Source organism: Bombina bombina, chromosome 1, assembly GCF_027579735.1.
Source record: "Bombina bombina isolate aBomBom1 chromosome 1, aBomBom1.pri, whole genome shotgun sequence".
Classification (NCBI taxonomy): Eukaryota; Metazoa; Chordata; class Amphibia; order Anura; family Bombinatoridae; genus Bombina; species Bombina bombina.
Window position 1 is genome coordinate 473,559,600 of NC_069499.1, and position 12,372 is coordinate 473,571,971.

General features: G+C 40.1%; 1 protein-coding gene across 2 annotated transcripts in view; it reads left to right on the forward strand.

The window, feature by feature from the left end:
• The first annotated feature begins 246 nt into the window (after window positions 1–246).
• The window catches only part of OSBPL6 (oxysterol binding protein like 6), a 664,468-nt gene continuing 652,342 nt past the window's right edge, over window positions 247–12,372 (forward strand). The window contains exon 1 of one of the 2 annotated variants that reach the window (XM_053698504.1): window positions 247–545. The gene's annotated coding sequence lies outside the window, so the exon portion shown is untranslated. The remainder of the gene's footprint in view (window positions 546–12,372) is intronic. The other variant, XM_053698502.1, reaches the window with a different exon arrangement.

A 12,372-nucleotide genomic window follows, 5' to 3' on the forward strand; every position in this document is an offset into this window, starting at 1 on the left:
GAACTCCAAAACTTCTTATGCATATAGACAAAAAAAATATCGTTTTGTAGAAAACAATATAAAGAAAACATCCAACGCATTTATGATCATAGTTCTTAGACGAGTCTAAGCGTATACAGGACACATTATTGTATCTAGGCAGAAAATATTTGAGTCTCTGGTCTGATTACCTTGCTCACATTTGGCTGTCTGCCTGCCATTCCATGTTTTATCCAGTCTCCAGTTCTTCCCTCCTGCCCATCTGTCCCTATAGGATTGCACATGCTTCTCGCTGCAGGGAGGGGCAACCGGTAACCCGTCTAGAACTGCAGAGGGGGCAGAAATTACAAGAGAAGGGGGGGTTACGCGGATGGGAGATCAGCTGTGCGGCAGGAAAACATAGCTAGTGCGGGATCTCGTTCTATCTGCACAGACTCATCGGGAAAGTAGCAGCCAGACTTCAACAAATCGCCCTTGAGACTACAATGTGACAGCTGAGGCTTTGCAGCAGGTGACAACATAAACTGTCTGCTTGCTTCACGCAGTGCTCGTAGCTGCATCTCCTGGTAAGTGCATCATTGTGTGTGTGGTGTAAATGCATGAAGGGTAACAACATATGTAGCATTATTCCCCTTGCAGGCGCGTGAGCTAATGCTATGCGCAGTCACACTGTATTAGATCGATTTATCTGAGCAGTATAGGGGAATGTGTCAGTGGGCTGCAGTGCTCTTTTACAGGCATCATGTAATGCATCATGTATGTGCACTGGTGGTACGGTGTGATTATACTTCTTATAAAGTTCTATATCACTGAGCTGAGGTCTGAATATACCGGTGTGCACCCACCAGAGGAAGCAGTGTGCGTGGGGTGCACTGCAGTAAGCCAGGGTTACAGTTTGTAAGCATGCTGCATGACCAAGTATAGGCAAACATCTAATTTATTTTTTATATCAGTAGAAAACCAGGAGTACAACAAATATATAACACAAGTGTGCTCTGCGGTGACGTCATTTAGTTGACAATGGAAGGAGACGTTTTTTAACTTTTCCTTTGCGGAAAATTCTCGTATAAGCTTAGACAGTGTAATATAAATAAATAGCAGTCCGTTATAAATGAGTCATTTGTTTTAGATACTAAATTACATGCTTTCCCCTACCGATTATAAAGTATAATTGCTTTATAAAACATTTAGCAGAATGGGGTCACAATGATTGGAACCTGCAACCTGAAGTGATCATGACTTGCTTTTCTTGTTATCCTGCAGCATGTGGCTATTCGGTTGGCTGAAAAATAAGAATTAACCTCACAGAATACTTGGACTTTGTTAGGGGATCCAAGCATATCTAAATATGACCTGTATTAATTAGCTCAAAATACATATTGAGTAACAGACCTTTAGAACTAGAATAAACCACGAGCATACAATATAAGTAAACTAATGATAAATGTTAAACAATATTTTTCATTATTATTAATTAGATGACATTTTGATACCCAGATTCAAAGGGACCAATGTATTAATTTCCTAAAAAAAAGTTTATTTGCTTTCGTTATTTTGATGCCACTGTAACCACTGACACCAACCAGATGTGAAAACACTGAGAGGAGTTTGTGTGCTGTAACTTCAGGAGATTCTGGAAATTATTGCTAATGATAGTGGTTTTTATCTCTTCTGTAGCATAGGGAGAACAGATGTTAGACCAATAGCTGATGCGCTGAGTTTAATTCTAAAATCAATAATATCTGATTTGCCAACAGTACAGTACTACAGAATAATTATTAGACAAGTTCCTTTGCTCTCAGTATGATCTCAGTTTTCAGGAATATATTGCTCTTTTCTTCATTTGCTGCTGTTTGCACCTTGAGAGAGGCTATTTGTCATTTTTGTTCCAAATGTTGTCTTTCCCTGACTTTATCTTTTAGCTTTGCTGTTATATTTGTAGAATGTGTATTGCAGCACCTAGTGAAACATATTAAGGGAGCATGAAACCCAAAATATTTATTTTATGATCCAGACAGAGCATGCAAATTTAAACCACTTTCTAATTTACTTGCAATTGTTAAGTTTTCTTCATATCTTTTTTTGAAAAGCAGGGATGAAAGCGCAGGAGCGTGCATGTGCCTGGAGCACTATATGGCAGCAGTTTTGCAAGATTGTTATCCATTTGCAAGTGTACTAGATGGCAGCCATGTAGTGCTCTAGACACCTACCTAGGCATCTCTTCAACAAATAATACTATGGGAACAAAGCAAATTTGATAATACAGGGAGTGCAGAATTATTAGGCAAGTTGTATTTTTGAGGATTAATTTTATTATTGAACAACAACCATGTTCTCAATGAACCCAAAAAACTCATTAATATCAAAGCTGAATAGTTTTGGAAGTTGTTTTTAGTTTGTTTTTAGTTATAGCTATTTTAGGGGGATATCTGTGTGTGCAGGTGACTATTACTGTGCATAATTATTAGGCAACTTAACAAAAAACAAATATATACCCATTTCAATTATTTATTTTTACCAGTGAAACCAATATAACATCTCAACATTCACAAATATACATTTCTGACATTCAAAAACAAATCAGTGACCAATATAGCCACCTTTCTTTGCAAGGACACTCAAAAGCCTGCCATCCATGGATTCTGTCAGTGTTTTGATCTGTTCACCATCAACATTGTGTGCAGCAGCAACCACAGCCTCCCAGACACTGTTCAGAGAGGTGTACTGTTTTCCCTCCTTGTAAATCTCACATTTGATGATGGATCACAGGTTCTCAATGGGGTTCAGATCAGGTGAACAAGGAGGCCATGTCATTAGATTTTCTTCTTTTATACCCTTTCTTTCAAGCCACTCTGTGGAGTACTTGGACGCGTGTGATGGAGCATTGTCCTGCATGAAAATCATGTTTTTCTTGAAGGATGCAGACTTCTTCCTGTACCACTGCTTGAAGAAGGTGTCTTCCAGAAACTGGCAGTAGGACTGGGAGTTGAGCTTGACTCCATCCTCAACCCGAAAAGGCCCCACAAGCTCATCTTTGATGATACCAGCCCAAACCAGTACTCCACCTCCACCTTGCTGGCGTCTGAGTCGGACTGGAGCTCTCTGCCCTTTACCAATCCAGCCACGGGCCCATCCATCTGGCTCATCAAGACTCACTCTCATTTTATCAGTCCATAAAACCTTAGAAAAATCAGTCTTGAGATATTTCTTGGCCCAGTCTTGACGTTTCAGCTTGTGTGTCTTGTTCAGTGGTGGTCGTCTTTCAGCCTTTCTTACCTTGGCCATGTCTCTGAGTATTGCACACCTTGTGCTTTTGGACACTCCAGTGATGTTGCAGCTCTGAAATATGGCCAAACTGGTGGCAAGTGGCAACTTGGCAGCTGCACGTTTGACTTTTCTCAGTTCATGGGCAGTTATTTTGCACCTTGGTTTTTCCACACGCTTCTTGCGACCCTGTTGACTATTTTGAATGAAACGCTTGATTGTTCGATGATCACGCTTCAGAAGCTTTGCAATTTTAAGAGTGCTGCATCCCTCTGCAAGCTATCTCACTATTTTTGACTTTTCTGAGCCTGTCAAGTCCTTCTTTTGACCAATTTTGCCAAAGGAAAGGAAGTTGCCTAATAATTATGCACACCTGATATAGGGTGTTGATGTCATTAGACCACACCCCTTCTCATTACAGAGATGCACATCACCTAATATGCTTAATTGGTAGTAGGCTTTCGAGCCTATACAGCTTGGAGTAAGACAACATGCATAAAGAGGATGATGTGGTCAAAATACTCATTTGCCTAATAATTCTGCACTCCCTGTAGAAGTCAAATGGAAACTTTTTAAAACTTGTATGCTCTTTTGCAAATTCAATTTTTGGGGATTTCATATCCCTTTAAATTAAAGAGCCATTCAGAGTTAAACTTCTGAAAAGGGTTTAAGCACATAAAGCCCCACTTGGAGCTGCAACATATAGCTGCCTCTAAGCAGGGCACAGCCAGAAAGCCAATTATAAATGGCACATGTACAGTATGTAGTCACCAATAACTGCTTGGAGCTGCTGTATGTTAGGTTTAAACATCTAGGGGCTGATCATAATATATTGCAGATAAGCCCTTTTTGATGTTGATGCAATAACAATCACTCATTGTTGATTGGAAGCACTAATATTGGTTTTGTGAAAAATGGCCTTATACATAACATGCTAGGTCTAGATTTCCTGATCACAATCCCATTTCTCCATAATTATAGAAACATTTCCAGGCCCTTTCATCACTTATCAAATTCTAAAGCTAAAATAACTTGATAAACCCCCAGACAACACTTTTCAAATTATTACTGGGTACCCCCCAAAATGTTAGAATGTAACCTTGGTTTTGGGTAAAGCTCCCTGAAATTACCCCAGTGCATTGGAAGACATTGGGAAACAATATCATCGAACATATACAAACATTACCTGCTCAATTAATTAAAGGGGCAGTAAACATTAAACTTTTTGCCTAATGATTGGCAGTATGTGCAGAATTAACATCTACGATAGGGATTTAACCTTGTGCAAAGACTCATTTCTGTACTTTCATTGCTTCGTAAAGTCCTCTGCTGTGGATTAAAAAATCTGGCACTGCATTTTTTTTATAAATGTATAATGCTCCTGCGCTGGATAATATTAGTCTTTGCACATGGTGAGATCCCTATTGTAGTTGTAAATTCTGCACGTACTGCACAATTATGGAGGGAAAATCAAGTCAATGTTTACTGTCCCTTTATTATTAGTAAAGTAAAAATAATCACTTTTACACTAATAAAAATTAACATAATCTATAACATAAAAAACAGACATGCCCACTATACCCATAATGCATCTGTTCAAATCCCTTAAAAATTGATCCATGCATATCTTTGGTTTTGGAGAACAACAGGTTAATTGCACGCATGACACTTATTAGCATCACTGCATACTATTAATAGACAACATACAGGCCCTTCAGCAGGTGATGTGATCAATAACCCCCCAGCACTGCCATTTTGTTTCTTTAATTGGGTCCATTTTATTATTTTATTAATATATTGCAAGAATAACAAGGCATATAATGATTTTGTGCTGTTTTCACTTAGTAACAATTTTATTATTGAGGAGTATTATTGGCAGAAGCATTTTGTGATTGTGATCTCTGGATAAACACTCTGACAATACCGTCTGCCATTCAGAAATCATTATCTGCTGAAAACAAGTGCAAGATTGTGATCAACCCCATAGTTTGCAAGGGACACAGGAGTTTAAATAATGCGCTAAGGAATCTTTTTTTTTTTTTGTCCAATAGAAAGTTCCATTAAGTGACAACTCTTTAATAGATATTTATCAACTAAGAGAGAATACTGATCTACTAGATACAAATTAGACTTCAGAGGTCAAGAAAAGAGATGCATTTTCCACTTCCAATGTCACAGGGAACAGCTTCTTGAAGTAATGATAACAAATAGAAAATATATTTATAGATCAATTTATGTAAATAAATAGCTGTGTATCAAGGCTGAATAACTTTATTTTCTTTTTCAAACAAGGGGACACATAGTACATTATTAATCCTGGGGGTTGGCACAGTGAGCAACATTTGGCACAGAGTTAAACACTTTTTTATATATACAGTACATAACATGATTTTACACACCAGGCCCATGACATATGCATATGTCAGTAACATTGTAATGGCAGCTGTATGCCCAAACATCAGGCCCCACATCAAGTGCATAACCCTAACAACTTTATGGCAGCTGTATACCCAAACATCAGACCTCACATCCAGTGCATAAAACCTTTATGGCAGCTGTATGTCCAAACATCACACCTCACATCAAGTGCATAACAACTTTATGGCAGCTGTATGCCCAAACATCAGACCTCACATCAAGTGCATAACAACTTTATGGCAGCTGTATGCCCAAACATCAGGCCTCACATCAAATGTTAGGGTTATACTATCAATTCTGTTGGCTGATCCAATCAGCCAATCGGATTGAAGTTCAATCCGATTGGCTGATTAAATCAACCAATCTGATTTTTCCTACCTTAATTCCGATTGGCTGATAGAATGCAACGTCAATTCTATTGGCTGATCCAATCAGCCAATCAGATTGAAGTTCAATCTGATTGGCTGATTAAATCAACCAATCAGATTTTTCCTACCTTAATTCTGATTGGCTGATAGAATCCTATCAGCCAATCGTAATTCGAGGTACGCCATCTTGGATGACGTTATTTAAAGGACCAGCCATTCGTCGGGTAGTCGTCGGCCGAGATGGATGTTCCGTGCCAGAGGTCTTCAAGATGGAGCCGCTCATCGCCGGAAGGATGAAGATAGAAGCTGCCGCTTGGATGAAGACTTCTTCTGGATGGAGGACCTCTTCTGCCCCGATCGGATGAAGACTTCTGCCCGGGTGGAGGACCACTTGTGCCCGGATCAGATGAAGAGTTCGGCCCGGCTGGGTGAAGACGGCTCAAGGTAGGGTGATCTTCAATGGGGTAGTGTTAGGTTTATTTAAGGGGGGATCGGGTGGGTTTTAGAGTAGGGGTGTGTGGGTGGTGGGTTGTAATGTTGGGGGGTATTGTATTCTTTTTTTTTTTTACAGGTAAAAGAGCTGATTACTTTGGGGCAATGCCCCGCAAAAAGCCCTTTTAAGGGCTGGTAAAAGTGCTGGTTACTTTGGGGCAATGCCCCACAAAAGGCCCTTTTAAGGGCTATTTGTAATTTAGTTTAGGATAGGGAATTTTATTATTTTGGGGGGCTTTTTATTTTATTAGGGGGCTTAGATTAGGTGTAATTAGATTAAACTTCTTGTAATATTTTTTTATTTTTTGTAATTTAGTGGTTTTTTTTGTAATATAGTTTAGTTTATTTAATTGTATTTTATTTTAGATAATTGTAGTTAATTTATTTAATTAATTTATTGATAGTGTAGTATTAGGTGTATTTGTAACTTAGGTTAGGATTTATTTTACAGGTAATTTTGTAATTATTTTAACTAGGTAGCTATTAAATAGTTCTTAACTATTTAATAGCTAATGTACCTGGTTAAAATAAATACAAAGTTACCTGTAAAATAAATATAAATCCTAAAATAGCTACAATGTAATTATTAATTATAATGTAGCTATATTAGGGTTTATTTTATAGGTAAGTATTTAGTTTTAAATAGGAATAATTTAGTTAATAATATTAATATTATTTAGATTTATTTAAATTATAATTAAGTTAATTAAGTGCATAACAACTTTATGGCAGCTGTACGCCTAAACATCAGACCTCACAGCAAGTGCATAACCCTAACAACTTTATGGCAGCTGTATGCCCAAACATCAGGCCTCACATCAAGTGTATAACAACTTTATGGCAGCTGTATGCCCAAACATCAGGCCTCACATCAAGTGCATAACAACTTTATGGCAGCTGTATGCCCAAACATCAGGCCTCACATCAAGTGCATAACCCTAACAACTTTATGGCAGCTGTATGCCCAAACATCAGGCCTCACATCAAGTGCATAACCCTAACAACTTTATGGCAGCTGTATTCCCAAACATCAGGCCTCACATCAAGTGTATAACAACTTTATGGCAGCTGTATGCCCAAACATCAGGCCTCACATCAAGTGTATAACAACTTTATGGCAGCTGTATGCCCAAACATCAGGCCTCACATCAAGTGTATAACAACTTTATGGCAGCTGTATGCCCAAACATCAGGCCTCACATCAAGTGCAAAACAACTTTATGGCAGCTGTATGCCCAAACATCAGGCCTCACATCAAGTGTATAACAACTTTATGGCAGCTGTATGCCCAAACATCAGGCCTCACATCAAGTGCATAACCCTAACAACTTTATGGCAGCTGTATGCCCAAACATCAGGCCTCACATCAAGTGCATAACCCTAACAACTTTATGGCAGCTGTATGCCCAAACATCAGGCCTCACATCAAGTGTATAACAACTTTATGGCAGCTGTATGCCCAAACATCAGGCCTCACATCAAGTGTATAACAACTTTATGGCAGCTGTATGCCCAAACATCAGGCCTCACATCAAGTGCATAACAACTTTATGGCAGCTGTATGCCCAAACATCAGGCCTCACATCAAGTGCATAACAACTTTATGGCAGCTGTATGCCCAAACATCAGGCCTCACATCAAGTGCATAACCCTAACAACTTTATGGCAGCTGTATGCCTAAACATCAGACCTCACAGCAAGTGCATAACAACTTTATGACAGCTGTATGCCCAAACATCAGGCCCCACATCAAGTGCATAACAACTTTATGGCAGCTGTATGCCCAAACATCACGCCTCACATCAAGTGCATAACCCTAACAACTTTATGGCAGCTGTATGCCTAAACATCAGACCTCACAGCAAGTGCATAACAACTTTATGACAGCTGTATGCCCAAACATCAGGCCTCACATCAAGTGCATAACAACTTTATGGCAGCTGTATGCCCAAACATCAGGCCTCACATCAAGTGTATAACAACTTTATGGCAGCTGTATGCCCAAACATCAGGCCTCACATCAAGTGCATAACAACTTTATGACAGCTGTATGCCCAAACATCAGGCCTCACATCAAGTGTATAACAACTTTATGGCAGCTGTATGCCCAAACATCAGGCCTCACATCAAGTGCATAACAACTTTATGACAGCTGTATGCCCAAACATCAGGCCTCACATCAAGTGTATAACAACTTTATGGCAGCTGTATGCCCAAACATCAGGCCTCACATCAAGTGTATAACAACTTTATGGCAGCTGTATGCCCAAACATCAGGCCTCACATCAAGTGTATAACAACTTTATGGCAGCTGTATGCCCAAACATCAGGCCTCACATCAAGTGCATAACCCTAACAACTTTATGGCAGCTGTATGCCCAAACATCAGGCCTCACATCAAGTGCATAACAACTTTATGGCAGCTGTATGCCCAAACATCAGGCCTCACATCAAGTGCATAACAACTTTATGACAGCTGTATGCCCGAACATCAGACCTCACATCAAGTGCATAACAACTTTATGACAGCTGTATGCCCAAACATCAGGCCCCACATCAAGTGCATAACAACTTTATGACAGCTGTATGCCCAAACATCAGGCCTCACATCAAGTGCATAACAACTTTATGACAGCTGTATGCCCAAACATCAGGCCTCACATCAAGTGCATAACAACTTTATGGCAGCTGTATGCCTAAACATCAGACCTCACATCAAGTGCATAACAACTTTATGACAGCTGTATGCCCAAACATCAGGCCTCACATCAAGTGTATAACAACTTTATGACAGCTGTATGCCCAAACATCAGACCTCACATCAAGTGCATAACAACTTTATGACAGCTGTATGCCCGAACATCAGACCTCACATCAAGTGCATAACAACTTTATGACAGCTGTATGCCCAAACATCAGGCCCCACATCAAGTGTATAACAACTTTATGGCAGCTGTATGCCCAAGCAAACCACTGATCATGTGTATGTGCCAAGTAATCCCTTAATAAAAGCTATTTGTCTGCCTGTGTTTTGTGCACTGCATGGCAGCAGTGTTTGCAACAATGTATGCCCAAACATCAGGCCTCACATCAAGTGTATAACAACTTTATGGCAGCTGTATGCCCAAACATCAGGCCTCACATCAAGTGTATAACAACTTTATGGCAGCTGTATGCCCAAACATCAGGCCTCACATCAAGTGCATAACCCTAACAACTTTATGGCAGCTGTATGCCCAAACATCAGGCCTCACATCAAGTGCATAACAACTTTATGGCAGCTGTATGCCCAAACATCAGGCCTCACATCAAGTGCATAACAACTTTATGACAGCTGTATGCCCGAACATCAGACCTCACATCAAGTGCATAACAACTTTATGACAGCTGTATGCCCAAACATCAGGCCCCACATCAAGTGCATAACAACTTTATGACAGCTGTATGCCCAAACATCAGGCCTCACATCAAGTGCATAACAACTTTATGACAGCTGTATGCCCAAACATCAGGCCTCACATCAAGTGCATAACAACTTTATGGCAGCTGTATGCCTAAACATCAGACCTCACATCAAGTGCATAACAACTTTATGACAGCTGTATGCCCAAACATCAGGCCTCACATCAAGTGTATAACAACTTTATGACAGCTGTATGCCCAAACATCAGACCTCACATCAAGTGCATAACAACTTTATGACAGCTGTATGCCCGAACATCAGACCTCACATCAAGTGCATAACAACTTTATGACAGCTGTATGCCCAAACATCAGACCTCACATCAAGTGCATAACAACTTTATGGCAGCTGTATGCCTAAACATCAGACCTCACATCAAGTGCATAACAACTTTATGACAGCTGTATGCCCAAACATCAGGCCTCACATCAAGTGTATAACAACTTTATGACAGCTGTATGCCCGAACATCAGGCCTCACATCAAGTGTATAACAACTTTATGACAGCTGTATGCCCGAACATCAGACCTCACATCAAGTGCATAACAACTTTATGACAGCTGTATGCCCGAACATCAGACCTCACATCAAGTGCATAACAACTTTATGACAGCTGTATGCCCAAACATCAGGCCTCACATCAAGTGCATAACAACTTTATGGCAGCTGTATGCCCAAACATCAGGCCTCACATCAAGTGTATAACAACTTTATGGCAGCTGTATGCCCAAACATCAGGCCCCACATCAAGTGTATAACAACTTTATGGCAGCTGTATGCCCAAACATCAGGCCTCACATCAAGTGCATAACAACTTTATGGCAGCTGTATGCCCAAACATCAGGCCTCACATCAAGTGCATAACAACTTTATGGCAGCTGTATGCCCAAACATCAGGCCTCACATCAAGTGCATAACAACTTTATGGCAGCTGTATGCCCAAACATCAGGCCTCACATCAAGTGTATAACAACTTTATGGCAGCTGTATGCCCAAACATCAGGCCCCACATCAAGTGTATAACAACTTTATGGCAGCTGTATGCCCAAGCAAACCACTGATCATGTGTATGTGCCAAGTAATCCCTTAATAAAAGCTATTTGTCTGCCTGTGTTTTGTGCACTGCATGGCAGCAGTGTTTGCAACAATGTGTAACACTGATTGACTCACTGACTGTGTCCTGTTCGGGATAAACAACTCTGCAGCTACCAAACAGGACTACTTCATCTATAGACTATATATACATACAGTTCTATAGTTAGTAATGCTCTTAAGAATTAGATACTGCAATTTGTACACTAGAATGTCCATTCAATAGTTTTGTATTAATTTCATTTTAGAACTAATACAGAAAATCCAAAAATTACAAAGAGACATACAATTCATATGGTGAAGGTATTTGTGAACATGGCATATATCTTGAAAGTGTGGTTTCAAGCCAATAAAATAATTAATTTGCAGAAAACTCACAGCATAGCTTAAGTTGAACCATTTTTTGGTTAAATGAAGAGCTTCTGGGTAAGGTCACAATACGTGGGGAGTGCAGATTGTATGATGACGTGCTATTTCATGATTTATTTTCTTTCTTTCTTTCTTTCTTTCTTTCTTTCTTTCTTTCTTTCTTTCTTTCTTTTCTCCCTCTATCATTATTTTATACTTCCCAACTGTCCTGCATGCTGCAGCTTTGTCACAGGTTGGGAGGTCTGGCTCGCTACCCTCCCTTCATTGTCCCAATTTAAAGGGACTGTCTGAGCTATGCCAATGGCCTATCCACAGTCCAGCCCTCATGACCTGGCCCTACGCCCACCCACAATGGCCCAGCCCACAAAATGCCAATTGGACACTTGCCACAAGCTTCATAACCTCCTGCATCCTGAAAAGGGTAGGGAAAATGTTGGGAGGTATACACAAAACCTACAAACAATTTTGTAAATACATTCATATTGCAAAATAGCTCTTAGTCACATGTGCTACTGTGTATTTCAGATTTGAATTTATGCCCCTGGTGTCGTAACAGGATCACATAAGAGAAAGATGCACACCTGTGGTAAAATGACAGACCTGTATGTGGGCAGCACCAACACCTACTTGGAGCAAGGCCTGACAAATTCTGGGCATCAGGCTGCCAAGACAACTAGCAATAGGGGCCTGTCTCCAAGCAAGCTGACCCACACTCTGCTTGTTGCTAAATTGCTATTAGCTGGAGAATGTGATTTTCCTCAAACCCTCCCTTCCTGGTTACAATCTCTCTGTCACTACCACTTTCCTTCCACAGTGCAAGTTGATGAGTGATCAGTGAGTGCCAGTTCCAAGCCTTTGTTGCTGCTATTTTCCCTCTGTGTTTCTTCTTTCTGTGCACGTTTGCTCCTGTCCTCTTTCTTTCATGTA